Source organism: Pelodiscus sinensis, unplaced genomic scaffold (assembly GCF_049634645.1).
Source record: "Pelodiscus sinensis isolate JC-2024 unplaced genomic scaffold, ASM4963464v1 ctg38, whole genome shotgun sequence".
Classification (NCBI taxonomy): domain Eukaryota; kingdom Metazoa; phylum Chordata; order Testudines; family Trionychidae; genus Pelodiscus; species Pelodiscus sinensis.
In genome coordinates this window covers 822,159-842,314 of record NW_027465857.1, presented here as the reverse complement: position 1 = coordinate 842,314, position 20,156 = coordinate 822,159, and the positions used below count along the sequence as shown (strand labels likewise).

At 51.3% G+C, this 20,156-nt stretch overlaps 1 protein-coding gene across 6 annotated transcripts in view; it reads right to left on the bottom strand.

Moving 5' to 3' along the window:
• LOC106731943 (phosphatidylinositol transfer protein beta isoform-like) overlaps positions 1-19,547 on the bottom strand; it is a 168,831-nt gene extending 149,284 nt beyond the window's left edge. For 2 of the 6 annotated variants that reach the window (XM_075915701.1, XM_075915691.1), the window contains exon 1: positions 19,462-19,527. The gene's annotated coding sequence lies outside the window, so the exon portion shown is untranslated. Of the gene's footprint in view, positions 1-19,461 lie in introns of all 6 variants that reach the window. The other 4 variants (XM_075915693.1, XM_075915696.1, XM_075915692.1 and 1 more) reach the window with 4 other exon arrangements.
• Positions 19,548-20,156: the final 609 nt, after the last annotated feature.

The window sequence follows — 20,156 nt, the reverse complement described above, 5'->3', positions numbered from 1 at the left end:
ATGCTGCCTAGCTGGAAATTGTTTGGCAATAAAAAAAAAAAATCTGACTTGAACAATTTTGATCTTGGATAGCAAAACACTGACTTGACTGGTCTGATAGTAAACATAAGATTTCAGTATTTAAAGTGAATAGATAAGGTGTTACTAAACTTTACTACCAAATTATTCCAACTAGCAGACGTATGCAGATCTGGCTACATCCTAACACTTACATGTCAAATGAACTTCACCCAATTTACAGTGTACGCTGAATACTTCCTGTACCAAACTCTTCCACCAAAAGGCTCAACTAAACATTTATTAGATTTTGATACAAGAGACACACACATCCCAACTAGTGTCCCTCTAAGCTGTGGGACAGCCCATCTTCCCAGGTGACTAATCAGCCCTGCCCAGTCAGAGGCTCAGGGCTCCATGCACAGAGCTGGCTGACTACCTGATAAGCTGTGCTGCCACACAGCTTATAGGGAATGCTGATCCCAAACACTACGTACCACTGACAAGCAGCAGGGCAGCCCCCAGATACCAGCACAGCCAGAGTCTTTACTCCCCCTAACTTCTTTACAACAGTTCTACCAGGGACTATGATGCGGTGCAGCCCTGCCCTTCCTTACTCATTTGTACTGTATACACCTAACAAGTTGAACCCTAGCACAAAGAATGGGCTTATTTGAAACCAAAATCTGCTTTATGTATGCAAATGACAAGAAATTCCTCATTGGTTAGGCCAGAAAACTATATTCCTAACTTTGACCTACCAATCAGCAGAGAACTAGAAGGAGGTTCTGTTCAACAATTTAGTTTGTTAGTCAGTTTTTTCCTACATCTAATTGTGACAGGTTCCCCCCCCCCCCCACACACACACTTGATGAAATGGACTTATGGATGCCAATATGCATAACTCAAAGATGCTTTAGACAAAATATCTCATGTAGCCTATCAATGCTAATGTCTCAATCTGCTGGATCTGGATATCTTATTTTGGTGTATGTATCATTCTTGTGTGTATAAAGTTAGACATGGACTATGGAATAAGGATGTTAAGTAATGGTTAACTGACTAGTTGAGTAGTCGATGGAAATTCCTTACCTCCGGATGCAGGCCTGCCTCTGGCCGCCCAGGGCAATGGGCGGGGCGGCGGAGCCAGTGTCCTGCAGGGGGAGCAGGCGCTCTTGCTGCCCCACCCAGCCACCTGGGAAGAAGGGTCAGTGCCTCAGTGCTGGGCACAGAGGAAGGGGGGGAGCTACCTGCCAGCCAGGGGAAGCTCGCCACGCAGCTGATGGGGGCCTGACTGGAGCCAGCCCTGGTGCGGGATTCCAGCCTTTTCCAGGCACCATGCAGCGCGAGTCACTGACACGTCCCGAAGGCAGCCCGGGAACCCCACTGCTCACGGAAGCCCGTCCCGGCTGCCATCGCCTGCGGGGCTCGTCACCCAGAAGGAAAGCTCGCTTCGCGGACAGCTAGGGAGAGCTACAGCGGCTGTGGCCCGCCCATGGCCCCGCTCCACACCCTGGGCTCGGTGGAGGTGAAACAGCGCAGGCGCCAGCCCCAAACTTGCCTGCGTTGCAGGCCCGCTGTGGGGCGTGCAGAGCACAGCCAGGGACGAAACGCACTGGCCGCCGCGGATCTCTCACTAGTGGGTGACTGACCCTGGTGGCAGGATCCGCAGGCACACGGCGCTCAGCAGTGGGCAGGTGCGTGCACATGGTGGCAGTGCCGCAGGCTTGGGGGGGGGGGGGGGGGGGGGCGCGCAGCTGGTCCCATCACACCACCCAGAGCGAGCAGCGGGGCGCGCAGTCATTGGGATTAGCGGGGCCCCCGGGTGTTGCATGGCCAGCTCTAGGGGAGGGCAGCCCTGTCCCGCACCCGCTCCGTGGGGCGCAGGCTTCATGGGCCGGCTTTTCCCGTGCCAAGGCAAGGCTGGGGGCCATCATGGGACAGCCTGAGCCGGAGCTGGGCCAGGAGCAGGCTGGGCACTGGGGCAGCGCTCTCAGTGCTGCCTGGGCCCCACGCATTTTCCCGGAGATGCGCAGCTCTGGCCCGGCCAGAGATTTCCCCGTGGGGACTCGCCGCCATGGGCTCTGCCCGCCTGGCCCCTCCCCCGGCACCCCCCAGCTGTAGGGAGGGGACAGGAGGGTTTGGTGGGGAGAGGGAAAGGAGACGGAGTTCAGTCAGTGGGGGCAGGTGGGAGAGGGGAGCAGACTGGGTCTGGTCAGGAGCGGGGGGATTGGGTTTAGCTGGGAGGGAAGAGGGCGCAGGGTGGATTAAGTGGGGGGGGGGGGGGGTGTGGACTGGGTCCAGTCACTGAGGGGTCAGGTTTGCCTGGGAGGGGAGAGAAGGTGGAAACTGGGTTCAGTGAGAAGGGGGGGGGGGGGTCAGGGTATGTCTGGAGGGGAGACAGGACATAGGCTGGCTTTGGCCAGAGGGCGTGGTGGGAGTCAAAGAGCCGCAAGGTGAAAGGGGCGCTTTCCTCCTCCGTGCCTGTCCTGCAGCAGCAGGCCAACGGGGGGCGGGGCAGCCAAAAATATTTTGTTTGGGGTGGCAAAAAACCTAGAGCCAGCCCTGACTCTCAAAGAAGCAGCGGCAGGTATATCTTTACAATTCACATTTCAGCACTGTAGCCCATTGGTTCTTCTGGCCCTCTGCCAACACCCTTGCTAGCTACCTAAGTTTAACCCCTTAGTCACCGAGTGCTAGCCAGCACTCCTCCTATCCATCACATATCACTGTTGTCCTTGGAGTCTAAACAGTGGTTGGTCTTAGGAAGTCACGTGACCACCCTAACTGGTCAGGTCTGACTAGGTAATTTCCCCATGGAAGGGTGGGCAGGAATTCTGTTCCTACATTCCAAAGTGGAATCTATAAAACGGGTGAGGAACCTAAGGCCTGGGGGCTGGATGCAGCCTCCAGCTTGCCTGGATCGGACCCCCCCCCCAAAGCTCAGGGCTCCCCCCCCCCCCCAAACATTGGAGGGCCCACACAGGCACTCTAGCCCCCCCATCCCACAGTGGGGCTGGAGCACACAATCTACTAGGCTGTGCCCCCCTAGGCTCTGGTGTGTGAGGGGAATGTGGGGAGTGTCTGTCGCCTTGTCAGTCAGGGGCTACACCAGTGAGGGTTTCGTTTGTTTTTTTTCTTTTTTGCTTGTCACTTGTGTATGGCCCCTCCAACTGACTTCTGTGGGTCAGTGGCCCCGGATCCAAAAAAGGTTCCCCACCCCACTATAAAACAATGGGAAGGTAGCAGTGCGTGTCTCTGGCTGACATAGCACTCCCTAGAAAATGAACCCGAGACCGCAGGGAGAAGGTTCTTCCCTGGCTTGGAAGTTTAGGTGAAACAGGAACAGTTTTAGGGCAACTTTGTACTGAGGTTTTAGTGTTAGAACTAGCTATATGTTTTCTGTTATTTTCAATTTATAATCTACAGTAAAACTCCATTAGTCCAGCATCCAATGCTCCAGCACTCCTGATGGTCCGGCACCATCAGGAACCCGGAAGTGCTTGGGGCAGCCAGACAATTGGAGCTGCTCTGTGCCCGGCTTCCCCGATTCAGCTGCTGCTGAAACTGACCAGCAGCAGCTGAATCAGGGACGCCTGGGCCAGAGCCGGACTATCGGAAGGGGGGGGCTATGAGGGGTCTGAGATGGCATCCTCCCCCACCCCACCCCAGACCCCTCATAGCCCCCACTTTTGATAGTCCAGCACCCCCTGGGTCCTAAAGGTGCCGGATTATTGGAAGTTTACTGTACTTTGCTCTGGCTGTTTTCACTTGCAACCACTTAAATCCTACTGCTTGTACTTAATAAAATCACTTCTATTTACTATCAAGCCCAGTGTAAATAATTGTTACCTGGGGAAGCAATCAGTGTGTACATCCCCCCCTTTAATTGTTAAAGGGGGCTTGCCTGAATAATTTATTTGGGGTTATGATCTCATTTGGGGAGTGGTTTCCCTTTCAAGAGTAGAAGCTGAAGGTAATTGCAGCCAAGGTATTAAACCACTTTTTATACTCAACCCATCACACTGGTTTGCGTGTATCAAAACAGCAAGCAAGCGACCTCAAATGACCTCTTCCATGATGGTCAAACAAAACCAAGCTCACTGGCAGTAAATAAGGCTCAATTTCAGGGACAGTCCCGAGGCCTGTAGCCTAGCTGAGGTAGTGCTCACATGATACCTTTGCCTGTGCAGTCAAGTCACATAACATGTATTTTTTTTTAGCAGGGATATGCAGCTGCCACAAGTTTCTTCACTAAAAGCCACAGGCTGAAATATCACAGCCTTTGGTAAAACGTATGTATTTAACATGAGCAGGGCTCAACAAATGCACTCGCCCGCGGTGAGTAGATTTTTTCCAGCTGGCGAGTGCAGGGGCGGACTGGACAGTTGTGATGGGCTGGCTGAAGCCCGCACTATGGGTGGCGTGGCCCCATCCGATCCGCTGGCTGGCGGAGGAGCAGAGCGCCGCTGAGAAGGGGGAAGTGCAGTGATTTTTCCCACTGGACTGCCTGCATGCAGCTCCAGCGCGAGGAGGCGGGGCGGGATGCCAGGACGCGGGCGTGACCTGGCCCCGCTGATTTTTAAGGGCCGCAGCAGCTCGGCTCTGGCCATGTGTCCCTGGGAGCTGGCTGCGGCGCGTGGCACAGCCAGGGCCTGCCCCACAGACAGGGCCCGCCCCGCCGGCTCCAGTCCTGCCACGGCCCCAGCCCCCCTTTGTCTCCGTGCCACCGGTTCCCCACGCCACCCCTGCACCCCAGACCCCCTGCTCTCCCTCTTCCCTGCGACCCTTTGGCTCTGCGACACCCTTACACCCCGCACCCTGCTCCCCCCCAATCCCTGCCCCCCCAGCTCTGTGCTACCCGTTCCCTGCACTGCCCCTAGACCCCGATCCCTCTGCCCCTCCCATTCCCCGCATCCCATTCTCCGTGCCTCCACTGCACCCTGCTCCCCCCAATCCCTGCACCCCTCTGGCTCTGTGCTGTCCCTGCACCCTGTTTCCCCTGTGGGTTGGGAGTGAGGGGTGCTTGTCCATAGGGAGGGGCTGGACAGGGCAGGGAAAAGGCTGCTGTGACCCAGCAGCAGTGAGTGAAAGGGGGAGTTCACTTGAAGCACCTTTGCCTTCATGGAAAAAAAAGAGGAATGAAAATGCTATTTCCTATTTATAGGGCTAAAATGCCGGGACAAAAAAGAAAAACAAAAAAAAAATTGCAAAATGCAAATGTAAAAGACAACAAGGGGGGGGGGGGGGGAGACACATTTTGCTTGGGGCAGCAAAATACCTAGAGCTGGCCCCTGGGGAGGGGAAGGGGAAGGGGCTTGTGCTGAGGGGAGGTGGTCAGGAGGAGAAGAAGGGGAAGGCACCATGGGACAGGGGTGCAGGAGAGACAAATACCAGGGGGCCAAGTGCAGACAATGAGGAAAAGGGCAGGAGGGGGAGGTGTCAGTGGGAGGGGGGGACAGGGTGATGCTGGGAGAGGAGAGGGGAAGGGCACTGGGGGCTAGAGGGAGGAGGGGGAGGTGCTGGGAGAAGGCTTGAAAGAAGGGGTGGGCATGAGGAAGGCGGGGATGGAGCAAGGCATGTGTGAGGGCACAGAAGGGCATGAGGGGAACGGGGCAGAGAGTGGTGAGGGGGTGGGTATCAGGGAAAAAGAGCAAAGGGGGCAGGGGCAGTGAGGGAAGGGGGAGGAACCAGGAGGGTGCAGGTGCCAGGAGATTCTGGGGGTGAAGCAGAAGGGCAGACACCTGCAGGGGAGGGACCAGCACCAGAGGAGAGAGGCAGGGCAGGTGTGTAGAGGGAGGTGTTAGGAGAGGGGACGAGGAGGGGTAGCTCACATGATCAGAGTGGGGCTACTGGAGGAGTGGGCACAGGGGGGAGAGAAGGGCTGGTGGAGGGGGCAGGTTGCAGGAAGGCTGAGGGCAGTGAGAGTGGCAGGAGTCAGGACAGCAGAGGAGGGTGAGGGGTTGGGGAGCAGCAGGCACCAGGGGAGCTGATGGAGCAAGGGGAGGAGACATGGCAGCAGAGAGAAAAGGTAGAGGTTTATAAGATTTATTAATAACCTGGGTGATATTTGTTAACTTATTAGTAATTACTGTTCTTATTAGGAATTTATGCCATTAAAAAAACCACTTTGTGGGGGAGGGTGGCGAGTCCCTTTTTTGTCTGGCGAGTAGGGTTTTCCATAACTTGTCAACCCCGAATGTGAGCAATGTGATGAGCTGCACAACACAGCAGAAAAGTGCCTAAAACTGACACTTTCGGGGGGGGGGGGGGGGGGGGGGTATATTCAGACCCATTTCACAGCATGCTCTTCTTGCTCCCCATTGTCCTTCTTAAAAGTCTAGATGGTCTCTGAACACTTCCTGGCCAGAGCTGAAGTGTGTTGTGCTCACAATGAAAAAAGAGCTGGGGAATCATAGGGTAGGAGCTCTCCCACAGAGCTACAACACACACATCCCTTACCTCTTTAAGTGATAGATTTTGTGGGTATACTGTCCCTTTTCACCATCCTTTTCATAAGGCTCATTCTTTAAGACCTGAATTCCTTCACCACCTCCTGTTTCATTTTTACTAGCTTCTGCCACAGAGTAAAGTTGCCCAACTTGATACTGAAATTAAGAGATGCAAAATTTCAAAGTTAAAATGTGACAGGACAACAGTGTAGAGGAGTGTCAGAATTTAGATATTTCAATTTAAAGCAGCAAACTTTGTATCGACATGATTACATGCAAGTGAACTGACCTTTTACTATAGGTTGGACACCCCTGGTCCAGCACCCTCGGGACCTAAAAGGTCCCAGACAAGGGAGCTTTCTGGACCACGGGATGTCTGGGAGGGGAGCACGCCACCCTCCCCACTAGGCTCCTCTCCCAGCCTCCTGGCCCCACCAGAGCTATCGGCGGTCCCGCCAGTTGCGGGCTCCGCTGCCTTCCCTGCCCCACCAGCTGTGGGTTACACCATCCCACTGGCCCCCACTTCGAGCCACCGGCAACCTCTGCTGCTGGGGTTCTAGTCCTGTAACATCTGTGGCCCTTCTGGACCACGGATGTTGCCAGACCAGCGAGAGTCTGAGACCACAGAGGTTCAACCTGTATAAAGGAAAATGCACACTGGAGAAGGACTACTTGCTTCCCCCACACTTCCTGCCTCAGAGGCAACAAGGGGGGCGGGGGGAGAAGAACAGGAGCCAGTGCTGGGGGGAGCAGACTTAAAAGCCACCTCGCCCCTGCCACTGCCTCTATCAGAGGTGGGCAAGGAGGAGGAAGAGAGAAATAGCGGAGGCTACTGCTCGGTCCTGGCTCACGCTGAATCCAGTAGCCTCTGTTTGCGATGGACAGGACTGGCTGCTGCAAACAGAAGCTGCTGGACTCAGCATGAGCTGGAACCGAGCAGTCCCGGCTTACACTGGTCCAGGACGCTGTGCCTCTGCATTTTAAACGTAGATGCTCTTACTACATTTAAGATGCAGAGCTGTAGCACAGGTGGTTCCTGGAGCCAGCATAAGCTGGGACTACTCAGTCCTGGCACGAGCCAGCTCCTGGAGCTACCCCCGCTACGGCTCTGCATAGTTCATAAGTTCACTACAGGCAGTCCCCAAGTTACGCAGATCCGACTTATGTCGGATCCGCAGTTACGAATGGGGCTTTTCTCGCCCCGGAGGACGGGAGCGGCGGGACGCCCAGATGGGCGGCGGGACCGCCGTTTATCTGGGCGTCCCGCCGCTCCCGTCCTCCGGGGCGAGAAAAGCTGCTCCCCGTCTCCCTGGTCAGACCAGGGAGATGGGGAGCAAAGCTGCGGAGGACGCCCGCAGCGGGACAGCCCAGGCGCGTCTGGGCTGTACCGCTGCAGGCGCCCTCCGCGGCTTTGCTCCACGTCTACCTGGTCTGCTGGGGGGGGGGGGGGGGGGGGGGAACTAGTGCCCCCTCCCCCCAGCAGACCAGGCTTTTCTGCCCACAACGCCTGGGGTAGAGCAGCTGGGGCGCTGCTGGGTTGGTCCCGCAGCGCTGCTCCTCGGCACCACTGGATCAACCCGGCAGCACCCCAGCTGCTCTGCCCCAGGCGTCCTGATTCAGCCGCTGCTGGTCAGTTTCAGCAGCGGCTGAATCTGGACGCCAGTTCCGACTTACATACTTATTCAACTTAAGAACAAACCTACAGTCCCTACCTTGTACGTAACCCAGGGACTGCCTGTAGTTCATAAGTTGACACAAGTTGTATCAGCTACACGATTAGTTAGATAACCATAATTTAACATCCTTAGAAAGTATAGCCATTTAAGTGTTTTTAGTTTATGTACAATTTTTAAATGATTAGTTTTATTTCCAGTGTTATAGCTTCGACATGCACACAGTTATTCAAGAGGTCATCAAAATGACTATAGCTTTCTCCAATGAAAGTTTTGTTATTTAGGTGGATGGAACTAGCTGCCAGAAGGTAGAAGATATAGGTTGCGTTTCCCCTTAAAACAGAAAATGTTCTATTCAACTTGGACTTCTGAGAGTGAACCTGTTAAGTGCACTTCAACATTTAAATGCTTAGTTTCAGACACAAAGAATATCCCCATCCTTGCTTTATCGGAGAGAGAAGTATATTAGCTGGAGTCACACAATGCTCTCAACAGCAGGAAAATTCTGCAGCAAGGAAGAGATTTACAATTTCCCTTTTCTTCATCAGCTCAGAAGTGGCTACAGTTTCTTGATCTTCAGTCATTTGTCTGCTTTGAAGTTAATTGAGCTGAGAAGTTTGCTCTGACTGATGGGACAGTAATTCACATCTGGTGGACTAGTGCATTTGGATCCAAGCTAATCAGTGTTTAAAATAAGACCATGAAGTCCAACAAGAAAGATAGAGATTACATACCTCTTGCACTGAGCATGGTAAAACCACTCGGCTGAAAGAGAAAAGGAACCAAGTGAATGCATAACACAAACGTCTCTGTTCTATATGCAATACCTGTATTAGCATTTATTGTCAAGCAAGCATAGGTGGTCAATGAACATTATTCATAAAGTAACATATGCACAATATGATGGGACCGTGTAGTTGAAAACACAGTTACACACCCGGGGGGGGGGGCGTGAACGCACACTGCATGTGGGGAACCAGCTCCTGCAGAGCTCCCTGGCCCCCTATTTAAAAGCCACCCACCCAAGCACCAAGCTGCCATGGAGCTGCCTGCCCCCCTGCTCGCTGGTGCCAAAAGAGAGAGGAGACAGGAGCCAGTACTCATGGGGAGCCAGTTTAAAAGCTAATCTCCTGCCTCCCCTGCATATGTAAACATAGCCGCTGAAAAACGTTTACAAATAAATGTATTTTAACATCCCTAAAGCAAAATCCAGTTAACCAAAGTGCAATCCCATGTAAAACACATGTAACACATAAAAAAGTTTGAGGGGTTGAAGTAAGGAGACCCAAGAATTATATCCAGCTCTGCCATTACCTTGAAGTGATGTCAGACACAAACTCTGGCTATCCCAAGTGACTAAGGCAAGGATCTGCAACCTATGGCTCAGTATGGAACCTAATATGGCTCTTTTATCATTCCCAAAAATACATACAACTTCTTAAATTAAAATGAAAAATTAAAAATTTTTAACACGTAAATTACTCATGTAGCTAGAATGCGTGCATGAACCTAATGTGACCAGTTATGATGTAAACGTTAAAGAAATGTGCGAAAACAGGCAGCAGCAGAAGTCCCATTAAATAAAATCTGAGTACATTTCATTTATGCTATTAATCATCATGTCAATCAATATTAAGTTGTATATTTTCAGTCATGCAAATGGACATTCTTATATGGCTCTTTGTTGACCACTTGTTCTGAATTATGATGCAGTTTGGCTCTTTGGTTTAAAAAAAAAAAAAAAAAAAAAATGGCCAAATCCTGGTTTAAGGCAAGAAAGGACCACCAAACCATTGAGTCCAAGGATTTTCAAATTTAGGGTCATGACCCAGTACTAGGGTTACCAGATCGTTTAAAAAAAATACCGGACACACCGGATCTCAGATGGGGGGGGAGAGAGAAGAGAAGGAGAACCGGCTGGCAGGGAGCAGGGCTGGCCCAGGTGCACGCAGATTCCCGGAGTGCTGCCCATCCCACACACAGTCCTGGTGGGGCACACGGGTTAGTCCTGCCCAGGGGATTCCATCCCACCCCCCTCCTCTCTACTGTATAATTGTGTACTGCCTGGCAGGTAGACATGCTCATGCAGTGTGAACATGTCTACCAGCCAGGCAGTACGCAACTACGTACCGATACTCATGATGATAAAACAATTAGGAAATAGCAGACACTACTGAAGATGCAAAGAGAATGAATGAGAAAGACCACAAGTCTGAGTGCACTGAATTTCTTTAATTATTGTAACTATTAAGTACTCATTAAAAAAAGTAAATACAGATTGCTTTTCACTGCATTTGCAAGAGCAGCTAGGGATGTTAGATAGCAGGTAATAGAATATAGTTGACTAACACTAAGAATTCTTGTGCCATGAAGCAGCCCCTGTCCACAGTGACCCAGCCACAAGCAAGGGCTACTTTGCAGCAGCAGTCCCTGTGTGCGGGGGGGGGGGGGGGGGGAGAAGGGGTCCTAAATCCCTACAGGGACCCCCCCCACATACCGGGGCTGCTGCCAGCTGGGCAGGAAGCCAAGCGTGGCTCCAGCTCGCGCCAGGTGCAGGAACCAACCCCACCAGGGGGCAGGCTGCCTGCAGCAGGGTTTGGTCCCGCAGCAGGTGAAAGCCAGAACTGAGTCGGGCGACTCATCGACTAATCAAGGAGTTAATAAAAATTCTATCAACTACTCGATTAGTTAAACACCTCTAGCCCACATTTCACACTCCAGTGCTAACTACTTTGCTTGGCAAAGGAATTTGCTAAACATTGCTTAAGATGTCAAAGCATTAAGTCATTTCACAGAAGAGGATAACAGCCATACTGGGTCAATGGTCCATTCAGACCAGTATCCTGTCTGGGGACAGTGGCCAATGCCAGATGCCCCAGAAGGAGGAGACAAGTAATCCTCATGTGACTCCTCCCCTGCCACCCACCTCCAGACAGAGGTCAGGAACACCATTCCTACCCATCCTGGCTAATAGCCACTGATGGACCTAACCTCCATGGCTGTACCTACATATTAGCATCCCTTTTCCGGAAAAGGGATGCTAATGAGACCAGTCGGAATTGCAAATGAAGCGGGGATTTAAATATCCCCCGCGGCATTTGCATGAACATGGCTGCCGCTTTTTTCCGGCTCGGGGTTTTGCCGGAGAAAAGCGCCAGTCTAGACGGGATCTTTCGGAAAATAAAGCCTTTTCCGGAAGATCCCTTATTCCTCTTAAAATCAGGAAAAAGGGATCTTCCGGAAAAGGCTTTATTTTCCGAAAGAGCCGCATCTAGACTGGCACTTTTCTCCGGCAAAGCCCCGAGCCGGAAAAAAGCGGCAGCCATGTTCATGCAAATGCCACGGGGATATTTAAATCCCTCACTGCATTTGCAATTCTGACTGGTCTCATTAGCATCCCTTTTCCGGAAAAGGGTGCCCATGTAGACACAGCCCATGAGTCTATCTAGCTCTTTTTTGAACCCTGTTAAAGTTCTAGCCTTCACCACATCCTCTGGCAAGGAGTTCCACAGGTTGACTGTGAAGAAAAACTTCCTTTTGTTTGTTCTAAACCTACTGCCTAGTAATTTCATTTGGTGACCCCTAGTTCTTGTATTGTGGGGATACGTAAATAACTTTTGCTTATTCACTTTTTCCACACCAGTCATGATTTTATAGACCTCTATCATATTTCCCCCCCCCCCCCCCCCCCAGTCTCCTCTTTTCTAAGCTGAAAAGTCCCAGTCTTTTTAATCTTTCTTCATATGGGACCCATTCCATACCTTTTTCTGAACCTTTTCCAATGCCAATTTATCTTTTTGAGATGAGACCACATCTGTATGCAGTATCCAAGATGTGCGCGTACCATGGTTTTATATAGGGGCAATAAGATATTCTCGGTCTTATTCTCTATCCCGTTTTTAATGACTCCTAACATTCTATTTTCTTTTTTGACTGCCTCTGCACACTGAGTGGATGTTTGCAGAGAGCTATCCACAACAACTCCAATATCTCTCTCTTGAGTAGTTATAGCTAAATTAGTCCCCATCATATTGTATGTATAGTTGGGGTTATTTTTTCCAATGGGCATTACTTGACATTTGTCAACATTACATTTCATTTGCCATTATGTTGCCCAATCACTTAGTTTGGTGAGATCTTTTTGAAGCTCTTCAGTCTGCTTTGGTCTTAACTATCTTGAGCAGTTTGGTATCATCTGCAAATTTTGCCACCTTGCTGCTTACCCCCTTCTCTAGATCATTTATAAATAAGTTGAATAGGATGGGTCCCTGGACAGACTCTTGGGAGACCCCACTAGTTACCTCTCTCCACTCGAAAAACTGAGCATTTATTCCTCCCCTTTGTTTTCTGTCTTTTAACCAGTTCTCAATCCATGAGGACTTCCCCTCTATCCCATGACAACTTATTTATTAAACTTGCTTTACTTAAGAGCCTTTGGTGAGGGACCTTGTCAAAGGCTTTCTACTGGATCTTCCTTGTCCACATGTTTGTTGACCCCCCCTCAAAGAACTCTAGTAGATTGGTAAGGCATGATTTCCCTTTACAGAAACCATGTTGACCCCCCCCCCAAATTATTTTCATCTACACATCTGACAATTTTATTCCCCCAATCACTGCAAATTGTTTGTTACAGAAGGCTTAGGCTGGCATAGAAGCTGTAACAAAGCCAAGCCACCGGATTCAGCCTGCGGAGGCAGCAGAGAGCCCCAGGCAGGCTCCCCAGCAGCTCTGCGTGCGGGGCAGAAATGTGGCTGCAGGGCTCCCTTTCTGTGTTAAAACTGGAGGGGGGGGGGGGCGGCGGCGTGTTTGGAGCCGCCCCGCCCCCAGCACATTCCCATTGGCTGGTTTCTGCCAGAAGCCAGCCAATGGGAACTGCTTGTTAGAACAACAGGCAGCTAAGAAGAATCACACCCCCTCTCCTGGGCTCAGTTGAAGCACATGGCCAGGCAAGCAGGCAGGGAAACATTTTAAGTCTGCAGGCAGGCAGGCTCGTTTGGCAGCTGGCAAGTAAGTCTCTTGGCCACAGCCTGCTTCTGGCACCCCACCCCTTTCCTGCCCCAACTCTCTGCCCCCCCCCCCCCCAACATACCCAAACCCTCTGTCCCCCTCTTACACCCACACCCCCTCCCAGATCTGCCCCCCCCCCATCTCCTGCCCCAGATCACAATCCCCTCCTACCCTAGGTCACATCCCAGCCCCCTGCCCTAGGTCACAACCACCTGCTCCACCCAACTCCCTCCCAGACTCCAGTCTCCCTCCTGCACCCCAGTCCCTTACCCCAAGCTCCCCTCTGGACCCAACCTCCATCCCAGACCCTGCACCTCCTCCATTAATATCATGGAAGAGTGCAGCCCTCGACCTCTTCCCAAAATCTTGGAGTAGCTCCCCTGTCAAAAATTATTGCCCACCCCTGCTTTTGTTACTGTACCTTTTAATTTCTGTTGAGCATTTAATTTCAGAAAGGGGAACTACACAAAAATGAGGAAGATAGTTATAGTGTTGGGCTGCTGAGGTTTCTTCCCCCCCCCACCACTGGGATGTTAAATTTTATTACATTACTAGCCAATTAGCCCGTCATAAAACGGGATTTTCAGGTCTCTCCTCCACATCGGTCTTCTCTCCTGAGCCTCCGGTCTCTTGCTCGGTCTCTCTCTCCCCTCCTCCTCCTCCTCCTCCCCTCTCTCTCAGCTCTCCTCCATCTCCTGCCTCTCACGCGCTTTTTCTCTTCTCCTCCTCCTCCTCCTGCATGGGGAGCACGGAGCCCAAACGGCTGTTTGCACCGCTTGCTCCCAGCGTGGCAGCCCGGCTGAGTGGCTGCCTATGAGCTCCAGCTGCCCCCCTGCACCGTTTCCCTTCACCCCAGCACTGATCCTGCAGCCTCCCAGTTGTCCTCATCCTCCCCCTCGTTCCCCCACCCTCCCCCCAGCCAGGCTCAGCGCCCAGCCCCCACTCACAGGCACCAAGTGGAGGACTGAGCAGGGGGCAGCAGGTGGCTAGAGAGAAGCAGCACTTTCCCCTTAAAAGTGACGCTTCTCTCCAGCTGGCTGTGCAGCTGCTTGTACTCCTCCAGCCCGTGCCTCCCTCCCGGGCCTGCTCCAGGTTGCGAACTCTCCTGGGCTGGTTGGACCAGACATCAGCACAGTAAGGACATGACGGAGGCTCCAGGCCCTGCCCCCTGGCCATGTACGTCGCCACCCCCGCCCCCCTTCGCCTCCCGCCGTGGCGCTCGGCTGACTTCTGCACCACTCAGGTGGGCCGCTGCGGGGGAGCCCAAACGGCCACTTGCTCCCCCGTGGTGGCCCAGCTGAGTGCCACTATGGGAGGTGAAGGGGGGCGGGGCTGTGACATTCACGGCCTGGGGGCGGGGCCTGGAGCCGCTGTCACACCGCATGTCACCACCCCGCCCCCTCCTTAAAAACTAGGCACTCTAGTTCACCCATTTATTTAGTCACACATTCTTCAGACATACCTAAAGCTAACACTGGAGCACTAAACATCAGAAATCTGGCTAGAAGTTTAAGTTATGTACTAGGGATGTTAAATTTTGATTAACTAATCCAATAGTCAATGGGATTTCCATCAACCATTCAACTAGTCAGTAAGGACTAGCTCATGTTCTGCCTTTGAAACATACAAGTGCCCCTGTGCATTTCAAAGATTCAGATGCCTCACTGGCCCTGGGCTCTATGTGGGCCCTTCCACTTTGAAATATACAAGAGCTCCAGCAGGGACTTGTATACATTTCGAAGTTGGAACGCTGCCCCCCCCCCCCCCCCCCCCAAGCTGCAGCGGGGGGGGGAATCAGCTCCCCCTCCTCTTCCCCCACCCCCATTGATACCTCTTTCTGATAGACGCAGGGCAGGGGGGGGGAGCAACTAGTCACTTACATCCCTATTATGTACAAGAAAGTAATATGTTTAATTGAAGGAAGTCACCAACACTCTCAGAAATGCAAGATTAGGGAAGACTTATTTCAGATACAACAGGAATTTCTTCAGAAAACCAAAATTCAGGGCAATGACCAGCAGAGGAAGAGACATTTCAACATAATGGGAATGAAGAAATTTTATTTGCTACTAGATATTTCAGAAGTTGCTTCCAAACACCAACTTTGACATTACACTGGACAAGTGAAAAGGAGCTAATGTTTTAAAACAAAGAACTATCACATTTAAGTCAGTCGCTGTCAATGCTATCCATTACCTGCTGAGCTGAAGCAAAACCAACATAGTAAGGCATTGCTGTATTAAAGAGCAAGGCACTGTCAAATAGGGATGTTAAATTGCAGACCAGCCTCCCCTATCCCCGCCACCACCTCTGATAAAGGCAGCAGTTGGAGCATGGTGGCTGTTTCCATGCCCCCCCCCCCCCACACACACACACTTGCTGCTTCTCAGAGGTAGCAAGGGTGTGGTTGGGGGGGGGGGGGGGGAGGGGGGAGAGAAGAGAAAGCAAGTAGTCAATACTCCAGTAGACTATCCAATAAGCTGTCAAATATAGGGATGCCTGGGGCTTACTGATTAATCCTGTTGGCTTCACACATTTCCGCTCCCACAGCCCCAGCCCGCCAGAGCATCCCCCACATGACCCTAGCCATAGCTCCAGCCCTGAAGGGCTGGAGCTACAGCCAGGGCTGCACGGTGGCTGCCCCATGTACAGGGGCTGGACACCCACCATGTACCCCCACAGCAGCTGGGCAGCCACCACACAACTCTGTCCCCCTTCTCTCCCACAGAGCCCACCACCATCTTACCTTCCAAAAAGGTGAGTGTTGCTGCGCCTCTGCTGAGGAGGTGGGCAGAACTCAAATTCTTTGTGCGTGCCCATGCAGCAGCACACCCTAGAGGAATCTTAGCTGCTGTATCAAAGGCGACAGCAGCATGGGTCAGCAGATAGGATGCAGAGGCAGCAGTGTGGGGTGGCAGGGGGTTTCCCAGGAACGGGGATGTAATAGTGTAGTCGATTAACAGATAAGCAATAGCATTAACCTATAAGCTTTCGACTACACACATTCCCCCCAGTATTTTTTTTTTTTTTTTTAAGCAGACTAGCCAGCAGCTTGGCTCATACCAGGTCCAGGACCTACTCCTGCTCTTCATTTAAACTGTATTAGGAGCCATGCAGGCAAGCAGCCTGGCTCACGTCATGTCTGGGAGCTCAGACACCCCGCCCCCCCAGACAGAGGCTGCCACTGCCCTGCACTGCTGCCTCTGCATTAGAGGCAGCAGCATGGGGCAACAAGCAGCTAGTCCACGAGGGGAGCTAGTTTTTAAACTGGCTCCCCTCATGGACCAGCTCCTGCCTGGCACCCATTGCTACTGCCTCGGATACCAAGGCAGGGGGCTCCTCAGGAGTGGGGCTGGAGTACACTGGCTGCCAGCCCTGTCCCGGGGGACTGTAAAATAGTCGAGTAACCAATAAGAACTCATGAGGTTAATCGACTCATCAATTAACCAGATATTTAATATCGCTAGCTTGGAACACACTGGCTGCTGGCCCCACCTCCAGAGACTATCGAATAGTTGTGTAACCACTAAAATTTGATGCTGTTAGCATGTAACTAACATCCCTAGTAAAATAGAAAAATGCAGTTTTTAAAGCTAAGAAAGTGAAACTGCAAAACATTTCAGTTGGTCTTTGCATCTGACAATTGTTGTACAGCCTAATCTGTTAGAGGTTTCTTATGTGCCTACGCCTGCCTTTACATAACAGGTGAGACCACCATCACAAGTTGTAGCTTTAAGTATGTAACTACTATATTTGTCCCCACTTGCATGTCACAACACAATCTCAACCACTGCATTCTGCTCTAAAATAAGGATCTTAGATATCAATTATTTTAGTAATCTTGTAGCTGCAACAATTTGTAGTGCTTACACAGTTACTAAAATGCTCCCCAAGGGTCAGCAGCCAGTGTGCTCCTAGCCCCACTCCCAGGGAGCCCCTTGATGCCTAGGGTCCCTGAAAGCTGCACGGCCCCACAGCTGTTTAATGAACCCCTCCCAGAAGCTCAGAGCTCCCAGGCAGGTAGGGAGCTCTGCCCACTGGCTGGGAGAAGGGCCATCTTGCTGAGCAGCTTCAAACGAAGGAGCTCAGAGAGCAGATAAGGAGGGGAGAGAAGTGGCTTTGGGGGCGGGGGGGGGGGGGAGTTGTAGGGTAGATGAGTTTGGGGAGATGATGGAGAGAGTAATTGGCTGAGAGGAGTAGTCTCTGCCAGGAGAGGAGAAAGAGGTAGAGGCAGAAACCCAGCACTCTCCTCAAGCCTCTTGGTTTGGGAAGGGGGGTGCGGGGGGGGGGGGGGGGGATCTGACTGCATGGGGTAAGTGCTGGTATTGGGGTGAGAGGGAAGTGGAGAGTTTGTGCTTTATGTCCTGAGGTGAGATGGGAGATAGGTGGAAAGTTTCCACTGTGTCCTGTCACTCCCAGCTAGGCTGCTGGGGCCCACAAGTCTGAGAAACAGGATTTTATCCCAGCCCCCAGCTGGGCCTCTCAGGGAAGCAGCAGGGGGAGGGGCAGCTGGATCCGGCCTCCCTTCCCCCCCCCCCCCCCAACTTGTTGCCTTTGATACAGAGGCAGCAAGGGGAGGGAGTGCATCGTTGGGATTAACCGATAAGCCTGGACTTACTGGTTAATCGTTTAAATATCTATACACTAACATCCCTACTATTAGCAAGAGAGATAAAGCTGGCATATTGCTTAAAACATGTGGCCAATACACCCCAGTGATGCCAAAAGAACATTATTTCCTTTTGAGAAACCTCCAGTTCTCCTGCCACAAAAAATGAAACAGAAGGCAAGAATGTGTGACGTAAAATCATCATTATCTGTTTAGCAATTATTAAGCCATGTACACAAGATTATTTACTTAGACACGAGTGAGTCTTAAGATACAGTTCAGAACAAACCAACGATTCATGGATTTGAAGGCCAAAAAGGCTCATTGTAATCTAGCCAAAAAGTTTGAAAACCACTGCCCTAACCTGAAGCAAATTCTTTCAAACAGCCACACATCACACCTCAGACACACTCACCCAGGAACCTACCCCTGCAACAAACCCCCAATGCCAACTCTGTCCGTACACCTATACAAGTGACAGCATCACAGGACCTAACTACATAAGCCACAACATCAGGTCATACAACTGCACATCCTCTAGTCATAGGTCATTGATAAAAATTATTAAATTGCACAAAAACTCCTGTAGGACCTCAATGGAAATACAGCTGCTTGATGGTGATTCCTCTTTATAGTTAGATTGAGACTTAATAATTAGCCTGTTTTAGTCAATTTAACTGATACCATGATAATTTTATTGTATTCATCTTTTTAAATCAGTGGCATGCAGTACCAAGTCAAGTGCCTTACAGAAACCTAAATATCAACAGTACCTTAAAAAACTAAACCTGCAATTTCATAAACACAGATCTTGAGTTACAAATCAGCAATTGGTTTATGGAAAAAAGTGTATCAATTAGATTACTCTCCTTTAATTCTTTAGTAAGTGAATGCAGCATCAACTACTCCAATATCTTGCCTATGATCAATTGCAGGCTCACAGGACTATAATTACTCAGTTCATCCTATTCACCTTTTTAAAAAAAGTTGCCACAACATTTACTGCTTTTCAGTTGTATGAACTTTCCCAGCACTTCATTCTCTCTTGCCCTCTCTGAAGTCAGGCTCAGTATACTTCCCTCCAACACTGCATTTTTCTTTACTCCATGAGAAGTCAGTGGAAACCCAGATCACAGTTAAGATGCATCTCATCTTCCTTGAGCAGCCTCAATTCCATGGTTTATTGATTAGTACTTTAGTCTTGGAGAAAAAAAACTCACTTAGTCCTAGACCAGACAATTTAGCTATTTGTGCTCACGTGGCTTACAGACAAGGGCGTTACACAATAGGTTAGCAACAGAAGGAGAGGGAAGCAAGTAACCGGGGAGCAGGGCACGGTGCAGGCGGGATACAAGTACAGTGGGGTGTGTGTGTGGGGGGGGGGGGGAATGTAGGACACGGTGCAGAGGTGAAAGGTGGACCCGGGGCGGGGGAGCGGGTGAGAAACCTGGACCAGGAGAAAGGCCTGGCGGGAAGCGGCAGGGCTAGGCTAGGAGAAAATGCCGTGGCAGCCACAGCAGAGAGAAACCAGAGACGGGGAGGCATTGCGGGGAAGAAGCAGAGGAGATATGGCCTAGGTACACGGAGCAGCCCAGAGGGGGGGAACGGGCTAGGGCAGGGCCTAACGGGGAAGAGGGGCACGGAGCCGGCGAGAAGACAGAGACAAAGTGACGGGGGGAAGCGATCAGTATGAGGCGCGACCACTCCCCAGCCCAAGACTCACAATTCCTTGATGAGCACCATCTTCCCGCACGCAGAATCACACTACACAGGCGCGACCAGCACCGTTTACCCAGCCTTCCCCGCGCGATTTTCTGGATCCAAACCCCACCCACATTAACCAATGATTAAGGTCGACCGCAGATCAGGTCACCGCCCCCGCAGCAAGTCCAATTATAAACCGCGAGCTCCTCTGCCGACCAATTGCTTAAAATCAGGAATAAGGGATCTTCTGGAAAAGGCTTTATTTTCCGCAAGATCCCGTCTAGACTGGCGCTTTTCTCCGGCAAAGCCCCGAGCCGGAAAAAAGCGGCAGCCATGTTTATGCAAATGAAGCGGGGAAGATTTAAATCCCCGCTTCATTTGCAATTGTACTGTGTCTAATTTGCATCCCTTTTACGGAAAAGGGATGCAGTCTAGACTCAGCCTAAGGCTACGTCTACACTGGCCCCTTTTCCGGAAGGGGCATGTTAATTTCAGAAGCCATAATAGGGAAATCCGCGGGGGATTTAAATATCCCCCGCGGCATTTAAATAAAAATGTCCGCCGCTTTTTTCCGGCTTTTAAAGAGCGTCTAGACTGGCCCCGATCCTCCGGAAAAAATGCCCTTTTCCGGAGGCTCTTATTCTTACTTTGAATAAGATCCTCCGGAAAAGGGCTTTTTTTCCGGAGGATCGGGGCCAGTGTAGATGCTCTTTT